This window comes from Rhinoderma darwinii, chromosome 1 (genome assembly GCF_050947455.1).
Source record: "Rhinoderma darwinii isolate aRhiDar2 chromosome 1, aRhiDar2.hap1, whole genome shotgun sequence".
In the NCBI taxonomy this organism is placed as follows: Eukaryota; Metazoa; Chordata; class Amphibia; order Anura; family Rhinodermatidae; genus Rhinoderma; species Rhinoderma darwinii.
Genome location: NC_134687.1, coordinates 636,427,848 through 636,444,269, shown reverse-complemented (window position 1 = coordinate 636,444,269; position 16,422 = coordinate 636,427,848).

The window sequence follows — 16,422 nt, the reverse complement described above, 5'->3', positions numbered from 1 at the left end:
CTTAAAAATATCTGGAAAAAACATGTATGTGTATATATATTTTTCGAATATTATAAGATTTCATCGTTATACCACGTGAAAAAATTTCAGACCTGTGCGTTGTTGTCATGGAAACATGACACACAATAATACTATTAAAAAGGATGCAAGTCTTTTTAAGTACGTTCGGCACCCCTCACCTTTGAAACCTGTGTACTGTTGTCATGGAAACATAACATTCAATAAGACCATAAGAAAGGATGCTAAGGTTTTTAAGTATATTTAGTTGTACGCATTCAGTAGTGCAAAACTGGTTGCACAAGCCCCAGTTGTCACTGCACCTATTCCTGCTGTTCCTCCTGCTACACCTCCGGTCAGTATCAGTGCCGACACCGATGCTTCCTTCCGCTACCTCTTCGCTATGATGGAAACACGAGGTCCTGCAGGGGATTTTTGAATTAGTGCCTGATCCACTTCAGACTACATGTCAGGGCCTTCTCTCTGATGACGCAAGAATCGCCTTCATAATCTCTCTACTTACTGGCAAAGCCAGTAGCAGCTGCTAAACCTAACCCTCTCCCCCTACACATTTCCCCGGTTTAACCCTTCACCTCTCGCCCTATACAAAGAGGGTGGATATTAATAACCCGACTGTGGTCTTGAAGGCGTTATTTGGCTCATAGGATGCTCTTACAAATCTGATATACTGGAGGGAGCACATACCCCTCTATACTACATGTCTAATATGGCTGCGACAGTGGCGGCCTCATACTCTGTTGTGAAGACCTCGGTCGAGAAGGGGGAGATGGGGGGCGGTGGTCTCCCTACTTACCATTATGGAGAAATTCCAAATGATCAGAACTGCTACACCTCAATAAATAGGAGTTCTGGCCTCAAAGGAGCGTCAAATATCTTACCCAATTATATGGCAACAGCACTCTCAAGTCATCTTCTGCTCTTAGACAGCAGTTTAATACAGCACAGACCTCTTTACACCGTTATCTACGTTGCGGCATGCCTGTATTGTACAATTTCGTAGGCCTCTCATATGTCAGAATGTGGTGCTTCAGAAATGGCGGCTAGACTTGAGCACCTTAGGAAGCCAGCGTCTTCCTTTTATAAAGCCATCACTGAGATGCAAAAGACACCTTTCCATTTTCCAATGTAAAGGAATTGGTTGTTACTTGTAAATCTACTGTGATGAGCTTATATATATAGGCTAAGTGGTTTCATAGTGTATTAATCCAGATGCGAAGTGATATTTGTACCAAATGTTATGGGGGGTAGGGTTACCTCAATTTATATGATCCGGGAGTGCCCAGTTATCAGATCACACTGGTCCGCTATCGACGAACTGTTAAACACTAAGCTGGGTTTCCTTTCAGTGTGCTCTCCGGAGAACAGTCTTTTAGGCCTTGCATAGGAACATCTCCCTTAAACGTATGGAAGAATCCTGCATAGAGTTATAATGTTCTATGCTAGAAAAGCCATCCTTCTTAACTGGAAAACTCCTAAGAAACCGACCTAATCCCATTGGGTGAAGCTCATTATTTATCCATGTATAAACTGACATACTCTGCAAGAGGGACTCCAGACCGATTCCTTAAAATATGGGATCCGTGGGAAAATCAAAAACAAAAAACACACCATTTCTACATCCTCTCTAAGGCCAGGATAACACGCAGTTTTTTTAGTAGATCTAAAAGACAAGAAAGATATAAAGAAAACAATGACGCATCTCCTTTCTTCTTGTGCCCACTCATGTTTAGCTAGAAAACTGAGCAAAAACACTGCATGTGCAAACCTGGCCTTAGGCTGGAATCACACATGCAGTTTTTGTGTGTTTATTGGTGTAATTTGAGCCAAAACCAGGAATGGATTCAAAAGAAATGGGAAATATATGAAGGACTTAACCCCTTCACATCGCAGATCTGTAGATTTACGTTGTGAAAGGGTATTTAAATATAGTGCCCGTTCAAGAAGCAGAGCAGGCGCCATAGCCGCGGGGTCTCTGCTGTATTACACAGCAGGGACCCAGCGGAAATGCTTGCGATCAGACAAATTTCTGATCGCAAGCATTTAACCCCTCAGATGCCAATGTCAGATGTGACCACCAGCATCTGAATGGTTTTTACTGCCTTTTTTACTTCGAGACCAGTCACCGACTCCTGCGTGGCAAGATTGCGGTAGTCGGTGTATTCCTATAGCAGTTGGGAGCCTTCTGAACACTCCCATGCCTGCTATAGGAAGATTGCTATTGAGATCTGCCTCTGGCAGGTCTCAATAGCAATGCACTGATTTTGCCAGTTTATATTGGGATTGTTTAAATCAGCTGTACTGCGCCAATTACGTTGCACTATACCTGGGTGTAGTGTGATGTAATCGGCACAGTTAAAGAGGCTCTGTCACCAGATTTTGCAACCCCTATCTGCTATTGCAGCAGATCGGCGCTGCAATGTAGATTACAGTAACGTTTTTATTTTTAAAAAACGAGCATTTTTGGCCAAGTTATGACCATTTTTGTATTTATGCAAATGAGGCTTGCAAAAGTACAACTGGGCGTGTTGAAAAGTAAAAGTACAACTGGGCGTGTATTAGGTGCGTACATCGGGGCGTGTTTACTACTTTTACTAGCTGGGCGTTCTGATGAGAAGTATCATCCACTTCTCTTCAGAACGCCCAGCTTCTGGCAGTGCAGATCTGTGACGTCACTCACAGGTCCTGCATCGTGTCGGCCACATCGGCACCAGAGGCTACAGATGATTCTGCAGCAGCATCAGCGTTTGCAGGTAAGTAGCTACATCGATTTACCTGCAAACGCCGATGCTGCTGCAGAATCATCTGTAGCCTCTGGTGCCGGTGTCCTCGCTCGTCTGACACGATGCAGGACCTGTGAGTGACGTCACAGCGTGATCTCTGGAGAACACGGCTGTGTCTGCACTGCCAGAAGCTGGGCGTTGTGAAGAGAAGTGGATGACACTTCTATACACAACGCCCAGCTAGTAAAAGTAGTAAACACGCCCCGATGTACGCACATAATACACGCCCAGTTGTACTTTTACTTTTCAACACGCCCAGTTGTACTTTTGCATAACTACAAAAATGGTCATAACTTGGCCAAAAATGCTCGTTTTTAAAAAATAAAAACGTTACTCTTATCTACATTGCAGCGCCGATCTGCTGCAATAGCAGATAGGGGTTGCAAAATCTGGTGACAGAGCCTCTTTAAATTCAAAAAAGGCTGCCTGCCGGCAGAAATAAGCCCTGTTTTCCAACCATTATTAAAGAGTAAAAATAAAAAAGTCTTTATTCAATTTGCAACAAGGACAGACTATTGGCCCCGATACCCCTGAGGACGCTACATCGTAGCGAAACATGTCAGGGGGGCTTCTACCTTTATTTTAATAATTGTCCTATTGACACCTTTGAATCTAACTAATAACTAACTGCATGTAGCGCTCTGTGGTTGTGGTACTTAACCCTTTCTAGACAGAGCTCTTACGTCTGGCACTGTGCTAATTGCTGTCAGAAATGGACATTAACTTTTACATTTCATGTAGTCTGTCCTTGTTGCAAATTGAATAAAGACTTTTTTATTTTTACTCTTTAATAATGGTTGGAAAATAGGGCTTATTTCTGCCGGCAGGCAGCCTTTTTTGAATTTAACTGTTGCACGCCCACCAACTATTGAGGTCCGCTCCATTGTATTTTATGTAATCGGCACAGGCGCAGTACAGCCGACTAGACCAGTGAAACTTTAGGGATGTACTGCGCATGTGTCGATTCAGAAGCAGAGGCGCGGGCCCGCTCAGGAGAATACGGGGCCATGCGTGATCACTGCTTTTACACTGCCTGGCACTATCAAATCAAAGAAAGAAGGGTGTGACGGAGAGAGGGTCGGACTTGGCATAGAACGTAAGGCAACAGTGATGCCCTCGTTGCTCCAAAAAGCTAATTTGCAAATAAGAAATAAAGTTATTATCGCTGCATCGGAGACACACTCAGCTGGAAAATAAAAAAAAAGCGTTCGATTCAGGTGAGGCTACGCTATATTACTGTACTGCTGATTTGATAGGAACATTTCTGGTGACAGACTCCCTTTAATATGGAGAAATTGATTTTTATTTAAGGTCTTACTGATAAATATACTTCGATCTTTTTCCACAAAAAGAAATGTCATGAGAATTTTTATTTTTTCAATTGTTTTTAATTGAAAATTTCAGAAGAAAATATGCAGTATACAAGTAATAAGTTGACAGAGTAGGCTGAAGCTCCAATATAAATAAGATATACAATGAAGTTAGAGATTGGAGCTTAACTGCACAAAATAAAGCTAATACACAAAGCAAGACACGGTTAACAATGGGTAATACAACATTTGTAACATTAATGAAGTATACCACCGAGGAGACGATAAATAGCGCCAAGGAGGTGTATAGCAGGGTAAGGCAAGATTAGTAATAGGAAAAGGTATGGTAGGAGAAGTGGAAGTAACGGTGGTGCAGAAGACAGGAGGATAGAGTACAAGGGTAGTTTCCCAATGCTATTCTGGATAGGACCTAGTCCTTAAAGTAAAACTTCGAGTGAAACCTTTGAGATGCCACATAGATCCAAGACCTGTGAGAAACGAGTGGTCTAGCTGAGCGTATTTTGTAAGCACATGTCTCTAAAGTATATTGGACCTTTCTATTTTCCTCTGCTGTACAGCCAATAGTATCCCAAATAGACAATTAGAGAACACCAGAGACAAGTTCACTTATCGAGGGGACAGGCGAAGACTCCCATCTCCTAGCTCTCAAGAAACATGCAGAATTAGACACCGAAAAATGTACTAATTTTAGGTGGGAATGTATTTATTCCAAGTAGTAGGAGGGCCAGTTCAGGCTTTAAGGAGTTGAGTGACAGACAAAAGTTAACTAGTAACCTAAAAACACAGCTTTAAAAGAGGTTAATATTGCATTTCCAAAATATATACGGATTAGTGTGCCGAGTGCTCCACAACCTCTCCAGCCCACTAGTGAAGAATATGGATATATGCGGGATAGTCTCAGTGGTACTATCTGAGCAGTAGTTTTTGGTATAGTTTCCAATGGAAAAAAAAAGTGATTATTTTTTTAGCCTACACTAGAGTAGACCTTCATTGTAGACGAAAACATTTTGGCACGGTCAGTCTCCCAATTGGGAAATTGGTTTAATGCCTGATTTTTGAGGTCCAGTAGAGGGTTTCAGGAGGCCGGCTAAAAGAGACAGTAACTGTTTGCTGTTGGGGAGGTGTTTGAGAAAGTTTTTAACCTGCAGGTAAGTCATAGCGGTCAGTGACTGGGGGAGAATATCATGATTGAAGTAGAAAAACATTAGTAGGACAGTAACAGGTTAATTACGTGTTTTATGCCTGCCTCAGACCACGTCTGTAGCATGAGGTTTGGTATCAGATGGAATATTCACCTTTGTTAGGGGAGTAGGTGTCTCACTTAACAGCCCACTTGTCACGCTGCTAGTGAGGCTTTTACTATGGGCGGTGTGGATGCGGGTAGGGGGTGGTAGTAAGAATGATCTCCAGCTGTGGATATTGGTCGGCTATGCTTCTAGAGTGGCCTATTGTTTTTCAAAGGATTGGGACATCTAGATCTTCATTTACTCTAAGAATAAAGTTGACTAAATGTATGTTGGGGATACCCATTCCCCCACGTGCTAATTTTTTTGTCACGATAGAAAAAGCAATATGAGGCATAGATTTTTGCCAAATAAACTGGTTTATTTATTTGTATATGGAGTTGAAAGTTGAGTTAGGAATTGGAACAGTCAGAGTTCTTAAAGAATAGAGGATACGGGAAGAATGAGCATTTTGTAAAGCATGATTCTTCTCATCCAACTTCCAATTCCATCCCACCTCATCCCTAATCGGGTCTATCCAAGTCCTAACCCATCTCTTCAACCTATTACTAATCACTGGCATGTTCCCTTCTTCATTCAAACATGCAACCATCCCACCCATCCTTGAAAAACTAACATCCCTCGACATGTCCCCTATCCAACTATTGCCTCATCCCATTTCTCCCATTTGCTGAGAAATTCCTTGAACTGCATGTCCATCTTGAACTGTCCTTCTACTTCTCATCCAACTCTCTTTTTAACCATCTAGAATCTGGCTTCCGACCCCACCACTCCACTGAAATGGCCTACCAAAGCGACTAATGATCTTTTAACTACCAAAGATGTTAAACATTATTCTGTGCTCCTCTTTCTAGACCTAACTTCTGCCATCTTTGCAGTCGACCTCGCTCTCCGGTTACGGATTCTCTCAGCTCTTGGTCACAGACATGGCCCTGTCCTCTATCTTCTCATACTTCACCAACTGAACAATTAGAGTCTCCCACTCACATACCACCTCCTAGTCTCGCGCTCTTTCTGTTGGTGTCCCTCAAGGCCCTATCCTGCTTCTACTACTTTACCAGATAAACGCCGTAGATGGTTAGCCATCGCGGGTTGGGTCCTCTCTCCTTCTGTACCAGTCCGTCAATTATTAAGCTTATGTTTATTGTACATGTTTTTATTTATGTACTCAAACCCCTTCTCATCTGTACGGCACCCCGAAATGACTGATACTTTAAAATTATAATAATTTTAGGCAATAACTTACTGGCTTTATTGTATGGGAAGTGTAAATAAGATATTTTTAGATGTTCGGTTTGTTTATAAAACTCTAGAGCTAGGTGTTTTTTTTAAGTGATAGGCTGGTCACTAAAGGGTTAACAAAAAGCACACATATTTTGGGTCTTAATGACCTGCCAATTTTTTCCATTTTTATTAACTTTGGATTTCAAAAGTCATAACACTTATTTTTCCTACAGACATAGCTGTGTGAGGGCTTGTTTTTTTGTGGGACGAGTTGTGTTTTTTAACCTTTGGGGTACATATTATATATTGAATGGCTTATTAACTTTTTGGAGATAATGGGAAAAAACAAGAAATGGCACCATTTTTTTTTGCGTCTTAAATTGACGCCATTTATGTATGCTATAAACAACAACTTTATTCTGCGGGTCGTTTCGATCACGGCGATACCAAATTTATGTATAGTTTATGGTTTACTATTTCTGCACAATTAAAGGAACAGTGTCACCAAAAATTTTTTTTTATATCAGTTTTATGTTAGGGTTTTATTAAAAACGTTTATATTTATTTGTGTGTTTGTGTGTTACTTTTTTCTATTTTTACACTTTTTCTTCCCTATGGGGGCTGCCATTTTTTTTCCATTTCTGTATGTGTCGACACATACAGACATGGAATACGGCAGCTCCAGTCCCATAGGGAATGCGAACGGGGCCCGTTCCATCCACTATGGTGTACGCCGTGTGTGTGGGAACGGCGCATGCGACGCTCCCACACAGTCCAAATTGAAATGCGCGCCGTCCGGCGCCATTTTCCTGTGGACCGGAAGTCGCGGCCGGACAGTAAGATTACTACTTCCGGTCGCGGCTTCCGGACTTGTGCACATAGAGCAGCGGCAGCAGACGGAGCGGACGGACCGGAGGGAGCGGCGGCGACTGGAGCAGGTAAGTGATTTCTATGTATGTTCGTGTTTCAGTGTGCGTTTACTAGTGTATGTAAACCTTCTACACTGTGTGTTAGCTCAAAAAATGGCGACACACAGTGTAGGAGGTTAGACCGTTCAAACCCCTCGTATCTCCCGGCACTAGCCAGGATAAAGGAGGGGGGATTCTGAGAGCTCACTAGAGCGAGGGATTTTTTTCCCAATTTTGCAGCATAAAGCAATGTGGTTGCTTTACCACATGCAATGCTGCAATTTTGGGAATTGCTCCATCTAGTGACCAGTGCTGGGAAATATTATAAATTGAATCCAATTTATAATATTTCCTGACTCGTGAAAAAAATAAAAAAAAATTAGAACAATGTTTAATCACCTACACACTAATTGTTTAACAAAAAAAAAAAAAAAACATGTTTTGCTGGCAACAGTTTTTAAAAAAAAACAAAAAAAAAACACACACACACACACACACACACACACACACACACACACACACACACCATACCCTAAGAGCCATAACTTTTTTTTACCAACTGAGGGCTTGTTTTTTTTGCAGGACGACTTGTAACTTTTCTTGGTACAACCTTTTGAATACTTTTTATTAAATATTTTGGAAAATGAAGAATGAACGGAGAACAGCAATTCTGGAATTTCATTTTTTTACGGCGTTCACTGAGCAGGTTAAATAACAGTTTTATAGTCCAGGTCGACACATCATTTGTCGGTTTTTAATCTTTTGTGTTTTTTATAATAAACCATTTGGTAAGGGAAAAAAAGTTGGGTTTTCATTTTCTTACTTGGTATTTTGAATTTCTTTGATGTATTTTTTACTTTTTTTTGTCCCACTACGGGACTTCACTTTGCGATCGTTTGATCGCTTTTAGAATACATTAGAATAATTCTGTATCGCAGTGTATTATGCCTGTTTGCAAAAAATTGGCAGGAATCCTATTAGGCCTTACCTTACCGCGCAAGATCACGCTGTGACGGGACTTTCTCTGACAGGTCTTTCACCGGAGCGATGGAAGAGTCAACAGACATCGCCTCCAGCCGTGCCAGGACGTGCCAGGACGAATCTACAGCGGCTGGAGGTGATGTCTGTCCATGGCTCCGATGAAGAACCTGTGGGAGGAAGTCACGTCACAGCGTGATCTCGCGAGATCACGCTGTGTAGTGAAACAAGCTGGGCATAAATTAAGAGAATTGTATGACGCCGATTGCTCAGCGTCATACACTTCTCTTTACAACGCCCACATGGTAAAAAGTTAAACCGCCCAGTTGGTCATTAAGCACTAATTAGCATAAATCTAAAATTGTTCATAACTTTTTCAAAAATTATTGTTTTTCAAAATAAAAACCACGGTTATCTACATTACAGCGCCGATCAGATTAGGTAGGAGATAGGGCACTTATAATCTGGTGACAGAGCCTCTTTAAGGATCATTAGTCCTGTGCTGGGCTCATGAGGGAGCCATGAAAAGGCGGTGCTGTGGTATTCGTACCCTTAGTGATCACCATTAAAAGGCGTATAGGTTGTTAGAAAGGAATTAAAGCAGAAGGTGGTAGGGTTGGACTGTTGTCGTTCCAAATTGGAAATTTTGTCTGGTAGGTTCTGGGATCTTTAGTGCATTGTTTCTTAAATAGACACCAATTTTTCAAACAACTTGCTAATCGAAGAGTATGCCTGATATTTATGTATATATTTACTTACTGTTAATATTTAGCTGTTATCTATGCAAATTCTGTGTGAAGTTCCTGCCACTAGGTGTCTCTTTAAGATGAGTAGCAAGTTTCTTGGATTACTTTCACCAAAATAATGTGTATTATAGGGTGTGTTGAAGTGCGGAGTAAAGAATATTGGCGAATGGTCTGACCATGTAATATTGCCAACATCACACCTGGAGAGGTCTGATAAGAATCTCAAGAGATCAGCAGCACAACCAATTTTGTTTCACAGAGGAGAAAACTTGTACAATCCCAAAGCACGGAGGTGCACGCAGCTGAAACGTCCCACTCCACAGAGACAGCATGTAACCAGTATAAATAGAAAGAACTGGAGCACTCAGGATTTCCAACAGCAAAAAAGTGTTTTTTTTTATTCACCAAGCATAAAACCTTGCAACGTTTCAACCCATATTGGGTCTTTATCAAACTAAATAAAGACCCAATATGGGTTGAAACGTTGCAAGTTTTTATGTGCTGCAGTTCTTTCTATTCATACGGATGTCTGATAAGAGCCATTTATGAACTATGAACATGTTAATCCTCATATGTGTAATGGTGTTTGGAGAAGAAAGCATAGTCTCTCGTTAGCATGAGTACATCTCCAAACAGCATGGAAATATTTTTGGAAAAGCCATGGCCCAAAATGAGGAAGAGGTGTGCTGCCTTTGGAGGTAGTATGAATTATTGCATCGTCTAGAATATTAACCCCTTAAAGGAAAGGTGTCGCGAAAAAAAATATTTTTTAGATCAATTTGCTTTTAGTGTTTTATTAAAAAATGTTTTATTTGTGTGTTTGTGTTTTACTTTTTTTTTTCAAACTTTTTCTTTTCAACTCTGTATTAACGACACATACAGAGATGGATGCGCCGCTCCCACACAGTCCAAATGGAAGGTCTTTGGCCAAGCGACATCTGGCGCCATTTTCTTGTGGACCGGAAGCCGCGGCCGGACAGTAAGATGACTACTTCCGGTCGCGGCTTCCGGACATGTGTTCTGAAGCAAGCACTAGGAGCGGAGGGAGCAGACGGAGCGTACGGACCGGAGGGAGCGTCGGCGGCAGGAGCAGGTAAGTTGTCAGTGTTTGTTCGTGTTTTACTGTGTGATTACCACTGTATGTAAGCCTACTACACTGTGTATTTGCTCAAAAAATGGCAGCACACAGTGTAGGAGGCTTGAACATTCAATCCCCTCCTTTCTCCTGGCACTAGCCAGGATAAGGGAGGAGGATTCTGTGAGCTCACTAGAGCGTGTGTGTTTACACCAAATTTGCAGCATAATGCTCCAATTTTGGAAATTTCTCCCTCTAGTGACCAGCACAGGGAAATGTTATAAATTAGAATCTAATTTATAATATTTCCTGACTTGTGAAAAAAAATGTAAAAAAATTATAACAATGTCTAATCATGTATACACTAACTGTTTAACTAAAAAAAAAAAAATAAATTCTAGCGACACATTCCCTTTAATGACCAGCCTATTTTAAACTTTAATGACCAAGCCATTTTTTACGTTTTTCCATCGTCGCATTCCAAAAGCTATAACTTTTTTATTTTTGCGTCGACATAGCTGTATAAGGTCTTGTTTTTTGCGGGACAAGTTGTATTTTTTAATAGCACCATTTTGAGGTACATATTATTTATTGATTAACTTTTATAAACATTTTTTTTGGGGGGGGGGGGGAGAATAGAAAAAAACCTGAAAGTTCGCCACGCTTTTTTGCATCTTAAATCTACGCCGTGTACCGTGTGATATAAATAAAACAATAACTTTATTCAGTGGGTTGTTACGATTGAGACAATACCAAATTTGTATAGTTTTTGTATGTTTTACTACTTTTACACAGTAAAAACGCTTTTTTTTCAAAATGATTTGTTTTTGTCTCCATATTTGAAGAGCCATAACTTTTTTATTGTTCCACCGATGCAGTTGTATGAGGGCTTTTTTTTGCGGGAAGACTTGTCGTTTTTATTGGGACGCTACAGAAGTGGTCAGGATTGTGAATACACATCACGTCCTGGCTGGAGGTAATGTATATTGATAGTCCGGACACTGCAGTAATGTTAGTGTGTGTGTATGTGGCTGCACATAGCATTTGAGCTATATCGCTATCTGAAGTAAATGAATGGAGAGAAGTGTATGACGCTGATTGGTCAGCGTCATACATTCCTCTGTACAACGCCAACTTGGTTATATAGTAAAACACGCCCAGTTGGTCATTAAGAAACTCATTTAGCATAAAGCTAAAATACGTCATAACTCCGTAAAAAGTGAGTTTTTCTAAATAAAAAACACTGCTGTAATCTGCATTACAGCTCCGATAACATCATGTACAAGATAGGCCACTTATAATGTAGTGACAGAGACTCTTTAAAGTCTCCACAGAGGACAAGATTTCCCTAAATTTGGTTTTCTAGTTTCTAAGAAGGAAACTTGGGAGGAATTGGGTGCATAGAGGTTAATTATGGTGCAAATGAAGGCAACATACCTCCCCTTTTATCAGAGATTATGCGGATCAATTGAAAAGTTAGAGAATTTCACAAAAATTCGAACACCAGCATTTTTCTTAAAAGACTTAGAAAAAATATGCCAAAGATATGCGTGTGTGTGTCCGGGGGGAGGGATTAACTTGTTAAAATATATGATTCTTAAAAGCAAAGGACATCTGCATTTGATGTTTTAGCTTTATTGTTCAACCCTTTCACATTCAGATATAAAATCTTAAAAAGGGAGATAATGGCATATAAGAAGATCGCTTAATAGGGTGCCAAGGGCATAATACAACAAATAGCCAGCTGGGGGCCACCAACTTTCACTTAAAGGTCATAAAAAAGTGGTGCACTTAAGGGGAGTAATTATTTCACCAGTAAGGTGGTCAGAAAACAGCCTGGGTATAATCAAACATAGGAAACACAGTCTTGAAAAACTGAGCAATGTGTTAGAATGTGAAAACGGGGGAACAGGACAGTTTGCAGGTACAGAATGGGACACGAACAGGTTCTGCAATTTACCAAACTTCGGAAAATCTACAATTTAAACTGACTCGAAAAAATATTGGAGCATGTAGACCATGAATTGCCTCAAGTAAGATTAAAACATATCAATTTTATTTAGAAATAATTTAAAAAGACAAAGTGATACAAAGAATAAAAAAGAAGCCATCAACAATGTACATGCAACACTGCTATAAATATAATATACATTTCCCTGTTATTCCAAATTTTATGGTCAGAATAGACGAATCATATAGTTTTATGTCAGCCGCAGAAAAATGGCATCCTCATAAGTACAAAGTGGTATTTTGTAAATCAGCATAAATATGTTATGCATGAATGGTAACAGCTGATTAAATTGCACACATATTAATAACACAGATGTTGCAACAGGAATTTATACAGAGAATTCGGGACAAACTAACTTGCACAACAAAGTAAGCAAGGAGTGAGTAGAGTAACCAGTGTGTATGACTGCCCCGACGCGTTTCGCCGTAGTTCTCAGGAGGCATGCTGCTAATAGGCGTGTTATTAATATGTGTGCAATTTAATCAGCTGTTACCATTCATGCATAACATGTTGATTTACAATATAGCACTTTGTACTTATGAGGATGCCATTTTTCGGTGACTGACATTATAAAACTATACGATTGGTCTATTCGGACTAGAAAATTTGGAACAGTGCAACGTATATTATATTTACAGCAGCGTTGTATGTACATTGTTGATAGCATCTTTTTTATTCTTTGTATGTATCACTGTCTTTTTAAATTATTTCTAAATAAAATTGATATATATTTTAATCTTACTTGAGGTAATTCATGGTCTACATGCTCCTATAGTTTTTCAGAGTCAGTTTAAATTGGATATTTCTGGGAGTTATAGCGGTCTTTTTACAAAGATGGACCAGATATAGGAATACTTAGGAAAATGTACCTCAAGTAAATTCTGCTGATAAAGTATTTCAGTCGGGCATGATTTTCAAGGGACCTCGAGCAGCTTTAGGATTGTCGGGTAATGCAGATGAGAGTTGCTATTAGCGGAGGAAGTCCATACCTTTAAATCAACATAAGTGATGGTGTGGGTGACTCCATCCATCATAATGATAATCTTCTGCAGGAAGACACATATGTATAGAACAGCTTGCTGTTAAAGAACCTGGGTGATCAGAGAGTTTCTTTCTTGTTGCTACTGTTGTTCGGAAGAGATCGGCAAAGAGAGACTTTTGGCAGAAGTCAACTGTTCCTTTATTTGAGAAAAATTAACGTGAGCTATGGCATCCAATGGAAAGAGATCTGGTAGATTCTTTAACTTTGGGAGCCTGCGGCTTGATCAGGTCTCGAGAACAGTTGGGTAGTACCACTTTAATGATTTTAGGATCATTAGGATCATATAGGTTTACCTAGACTCCATTATGGTGAGCATTTATATGCAGGTGCTCTAGATGTGGGGTCACAGCCTATTTTTTGTGCTAGTTAGTTTGTGTAGATTCTTTTGCTATAGGCCTCGCTGTTGAAGGCGTTTGAGCCCTTATGGAAGAGCCAGTAAGCGCTTGACTAGAATCTTCACCAATACAGGTCAGAGAAGCTTTGAGAAGCCAAGGAGGGAGAGAGTCCCTGTGTCTCCGTGCATGCAGCCGATATATCATTTGGCGTATAGGCAGGAGAAGTCGGAGAGCCTTCATCAATGAAAGAAATCCATCAGGCGCTTTGGGGAAGGACAAGTCATACCGGTGGTTAGGAGAGTGCACAGGTTGCTTTATGGGCAGTTAGGGGTACAGGAGGTACAACTTTGGAAATTGCTTTGCAGGAAACTGGGACAAAGCAGGATGACACTGCGGTCATTTTGCTCATGGTCCAAGCCACGACCCCTTGATTTTTTTTAAAAATAACTACAAATTATTGCAAAGTCAATTTATCAGTGTTTCTGTTCAATTCCATCACCTTCATTTTATTCTGTTTGTAGTGTCCTTACTATCCATTTTTTTTGTTAAGCTTTAAAAAAAAAAAAAAAAAATATGAGACTTATTACAGGAAATGCTAAGCTTTTTTTTAAAACCAACAGTACTTTTGATGGATGCTTTGTATCAGTTTCCAACCTTTTTTCCCTCTTTTTATTATAAAAGGGGTTAGGATTTTGCCAGTTTGTTTAAAAATAAAAATTATAATATTAACGTCACACAGAATGCCTAAAAAAAAACAAAAACAGATTCAGGTGTAAACAAGTCAAACAGACACTTAGGTTTTCAAGTAGACTTCCGTCATGCCAATCGATCAGTAAACATACCTGTTCTTTAGATAAAAAATTAAAAAAAACACACAAAACTGATATTTGAAACCGGATAACTAAACGAGATGTGAACGGGCACTAATAAGTCTTCATTCATACCGGTTTCTGAAGCTACATTAGGAGTCTCTGACACAATTCTGGTCAAAAACGGAGGAAATAGCGCAGCATGTTGTACTATTTAAGGTAAAACTACGGACAACATGCGGAAAACCCAAAGGAACCCATTAAAGTTAATAAGTACGGGTGCGTTGGTGTTCATTATATTATAGGTCTGTAGCTTCCTTTTTTTGTTCTTCTGCTATGACATGACGGAACGGAACAGAACAATGGAAAACTAAACGCAGGTTTGAACACAGCCTAAAAGCAAGGCTCATGGTGACAATTAAGCTTCCCTGCTTTGACAGTACACAAGGTTCTTTATTTTCTGAAGGTCAACTGTGAAAGGATCCATTTGGATTTAACCCCTTAATGACCAGCCTATTTTTAAACCTTAAAGAGGCTCTGTCACCAGATTCTGAAATCCCTATCTCCTATTGCATGTGATCGGCGCTGCAATGTAGATAACAGTAATGTGTTTTTTTGTTTTTTTTTAAAAACGTTCATTTTTGGCCAAGTTATGAGCTATTTTATATACATGCAAATGAGGTTTGAAATGGACAACTGGGCGTTTTTTTTTCGTTATGTCCAACTGGGCGTGTATTGTTTTTAACTGGGCGTGTTTACGTGTATGACGCTGACCAATCAGTGACCAGTCAGCATCATACACTCATCTCCATTGATTTACACAGCAGCGATGTGCAGCCACATAAACAGAGATTAACGTTACTGCAGTGTCCTGATAATGAATACACATGATCATCCAGCCTGGACGTCATGTGTATTCAGAATCCTGACACTTCTGAATCTTTTCTTTGAGATTTCTAGCAAGGGAAACGAAATCTCGCGAGATTACGGAGGTAATCCAGGCTGGATGATCATGTGTATTCATTATCAGGACACTTCTGAATCTTTTCTGTGAGATTTGCAGCAAGGGAAACAAAATCTCGTTTACCTCCGTAATCTCGCGAGATTTCGTTTCCCTTGCTAGAAATCTCAAAAAAAAGATTCAGAAGTGTCAGGATTCTGAATACACATGACGTCCAGGCTGGATGATCATGTGTATTCATTATCAGGACACTGCAGTAATGTTAATCTCGGTTTATGTGGCTGCACATCGCTGCTGTATAAATCAATGGAGATGAGTGTATGATGCTGACTGGTCAGCGTCATACACGTAAACACGCCCAGTTAAAAACACAATACACGCCCAGTTGTCCATTTCAAACCTCATTTGTATATATATATATATATATATATATATATATATATATCTCTATATATAAAATAGCTCATAACTTGGCCAAAAATGAACGTTTTTTTAAAAAAAAAACACGTTACGGTTATCTACATTGCAGCGCCGATCACATGCAATAGGAGATAGGAATTTGAGAATCTGGTGACAGAGCCTCTTTAATGACCAAGCAAATATTTTCCATTTTCGCATTCAAAGAACTATACCTTCTTTATTTTTGCATCGACATAGCTGTATAAAGGTCTTGTTTTTTGCGGGACGAGTTGTATTTTTTAATAGCACCATTTTGGGATACATATAAATTTATTGATTGACTTTTATAAGCTTTTTTTTTTTTTTGTGGGGAATATAAAAAAAAACAGCAATTTCGCCACTTTTTTTTGTGTTCTAAATTTACGCTTTTTACCGTGTGGTATAAATAACATAACTTTATTCAGCGGGTCGTTACGATTGCGGCGATACCAAAACGTATATAGTTTTCTTATGTTTTACTACATTTACACAGAAAACTATTTTCAAAATTCGTTTTTGTGT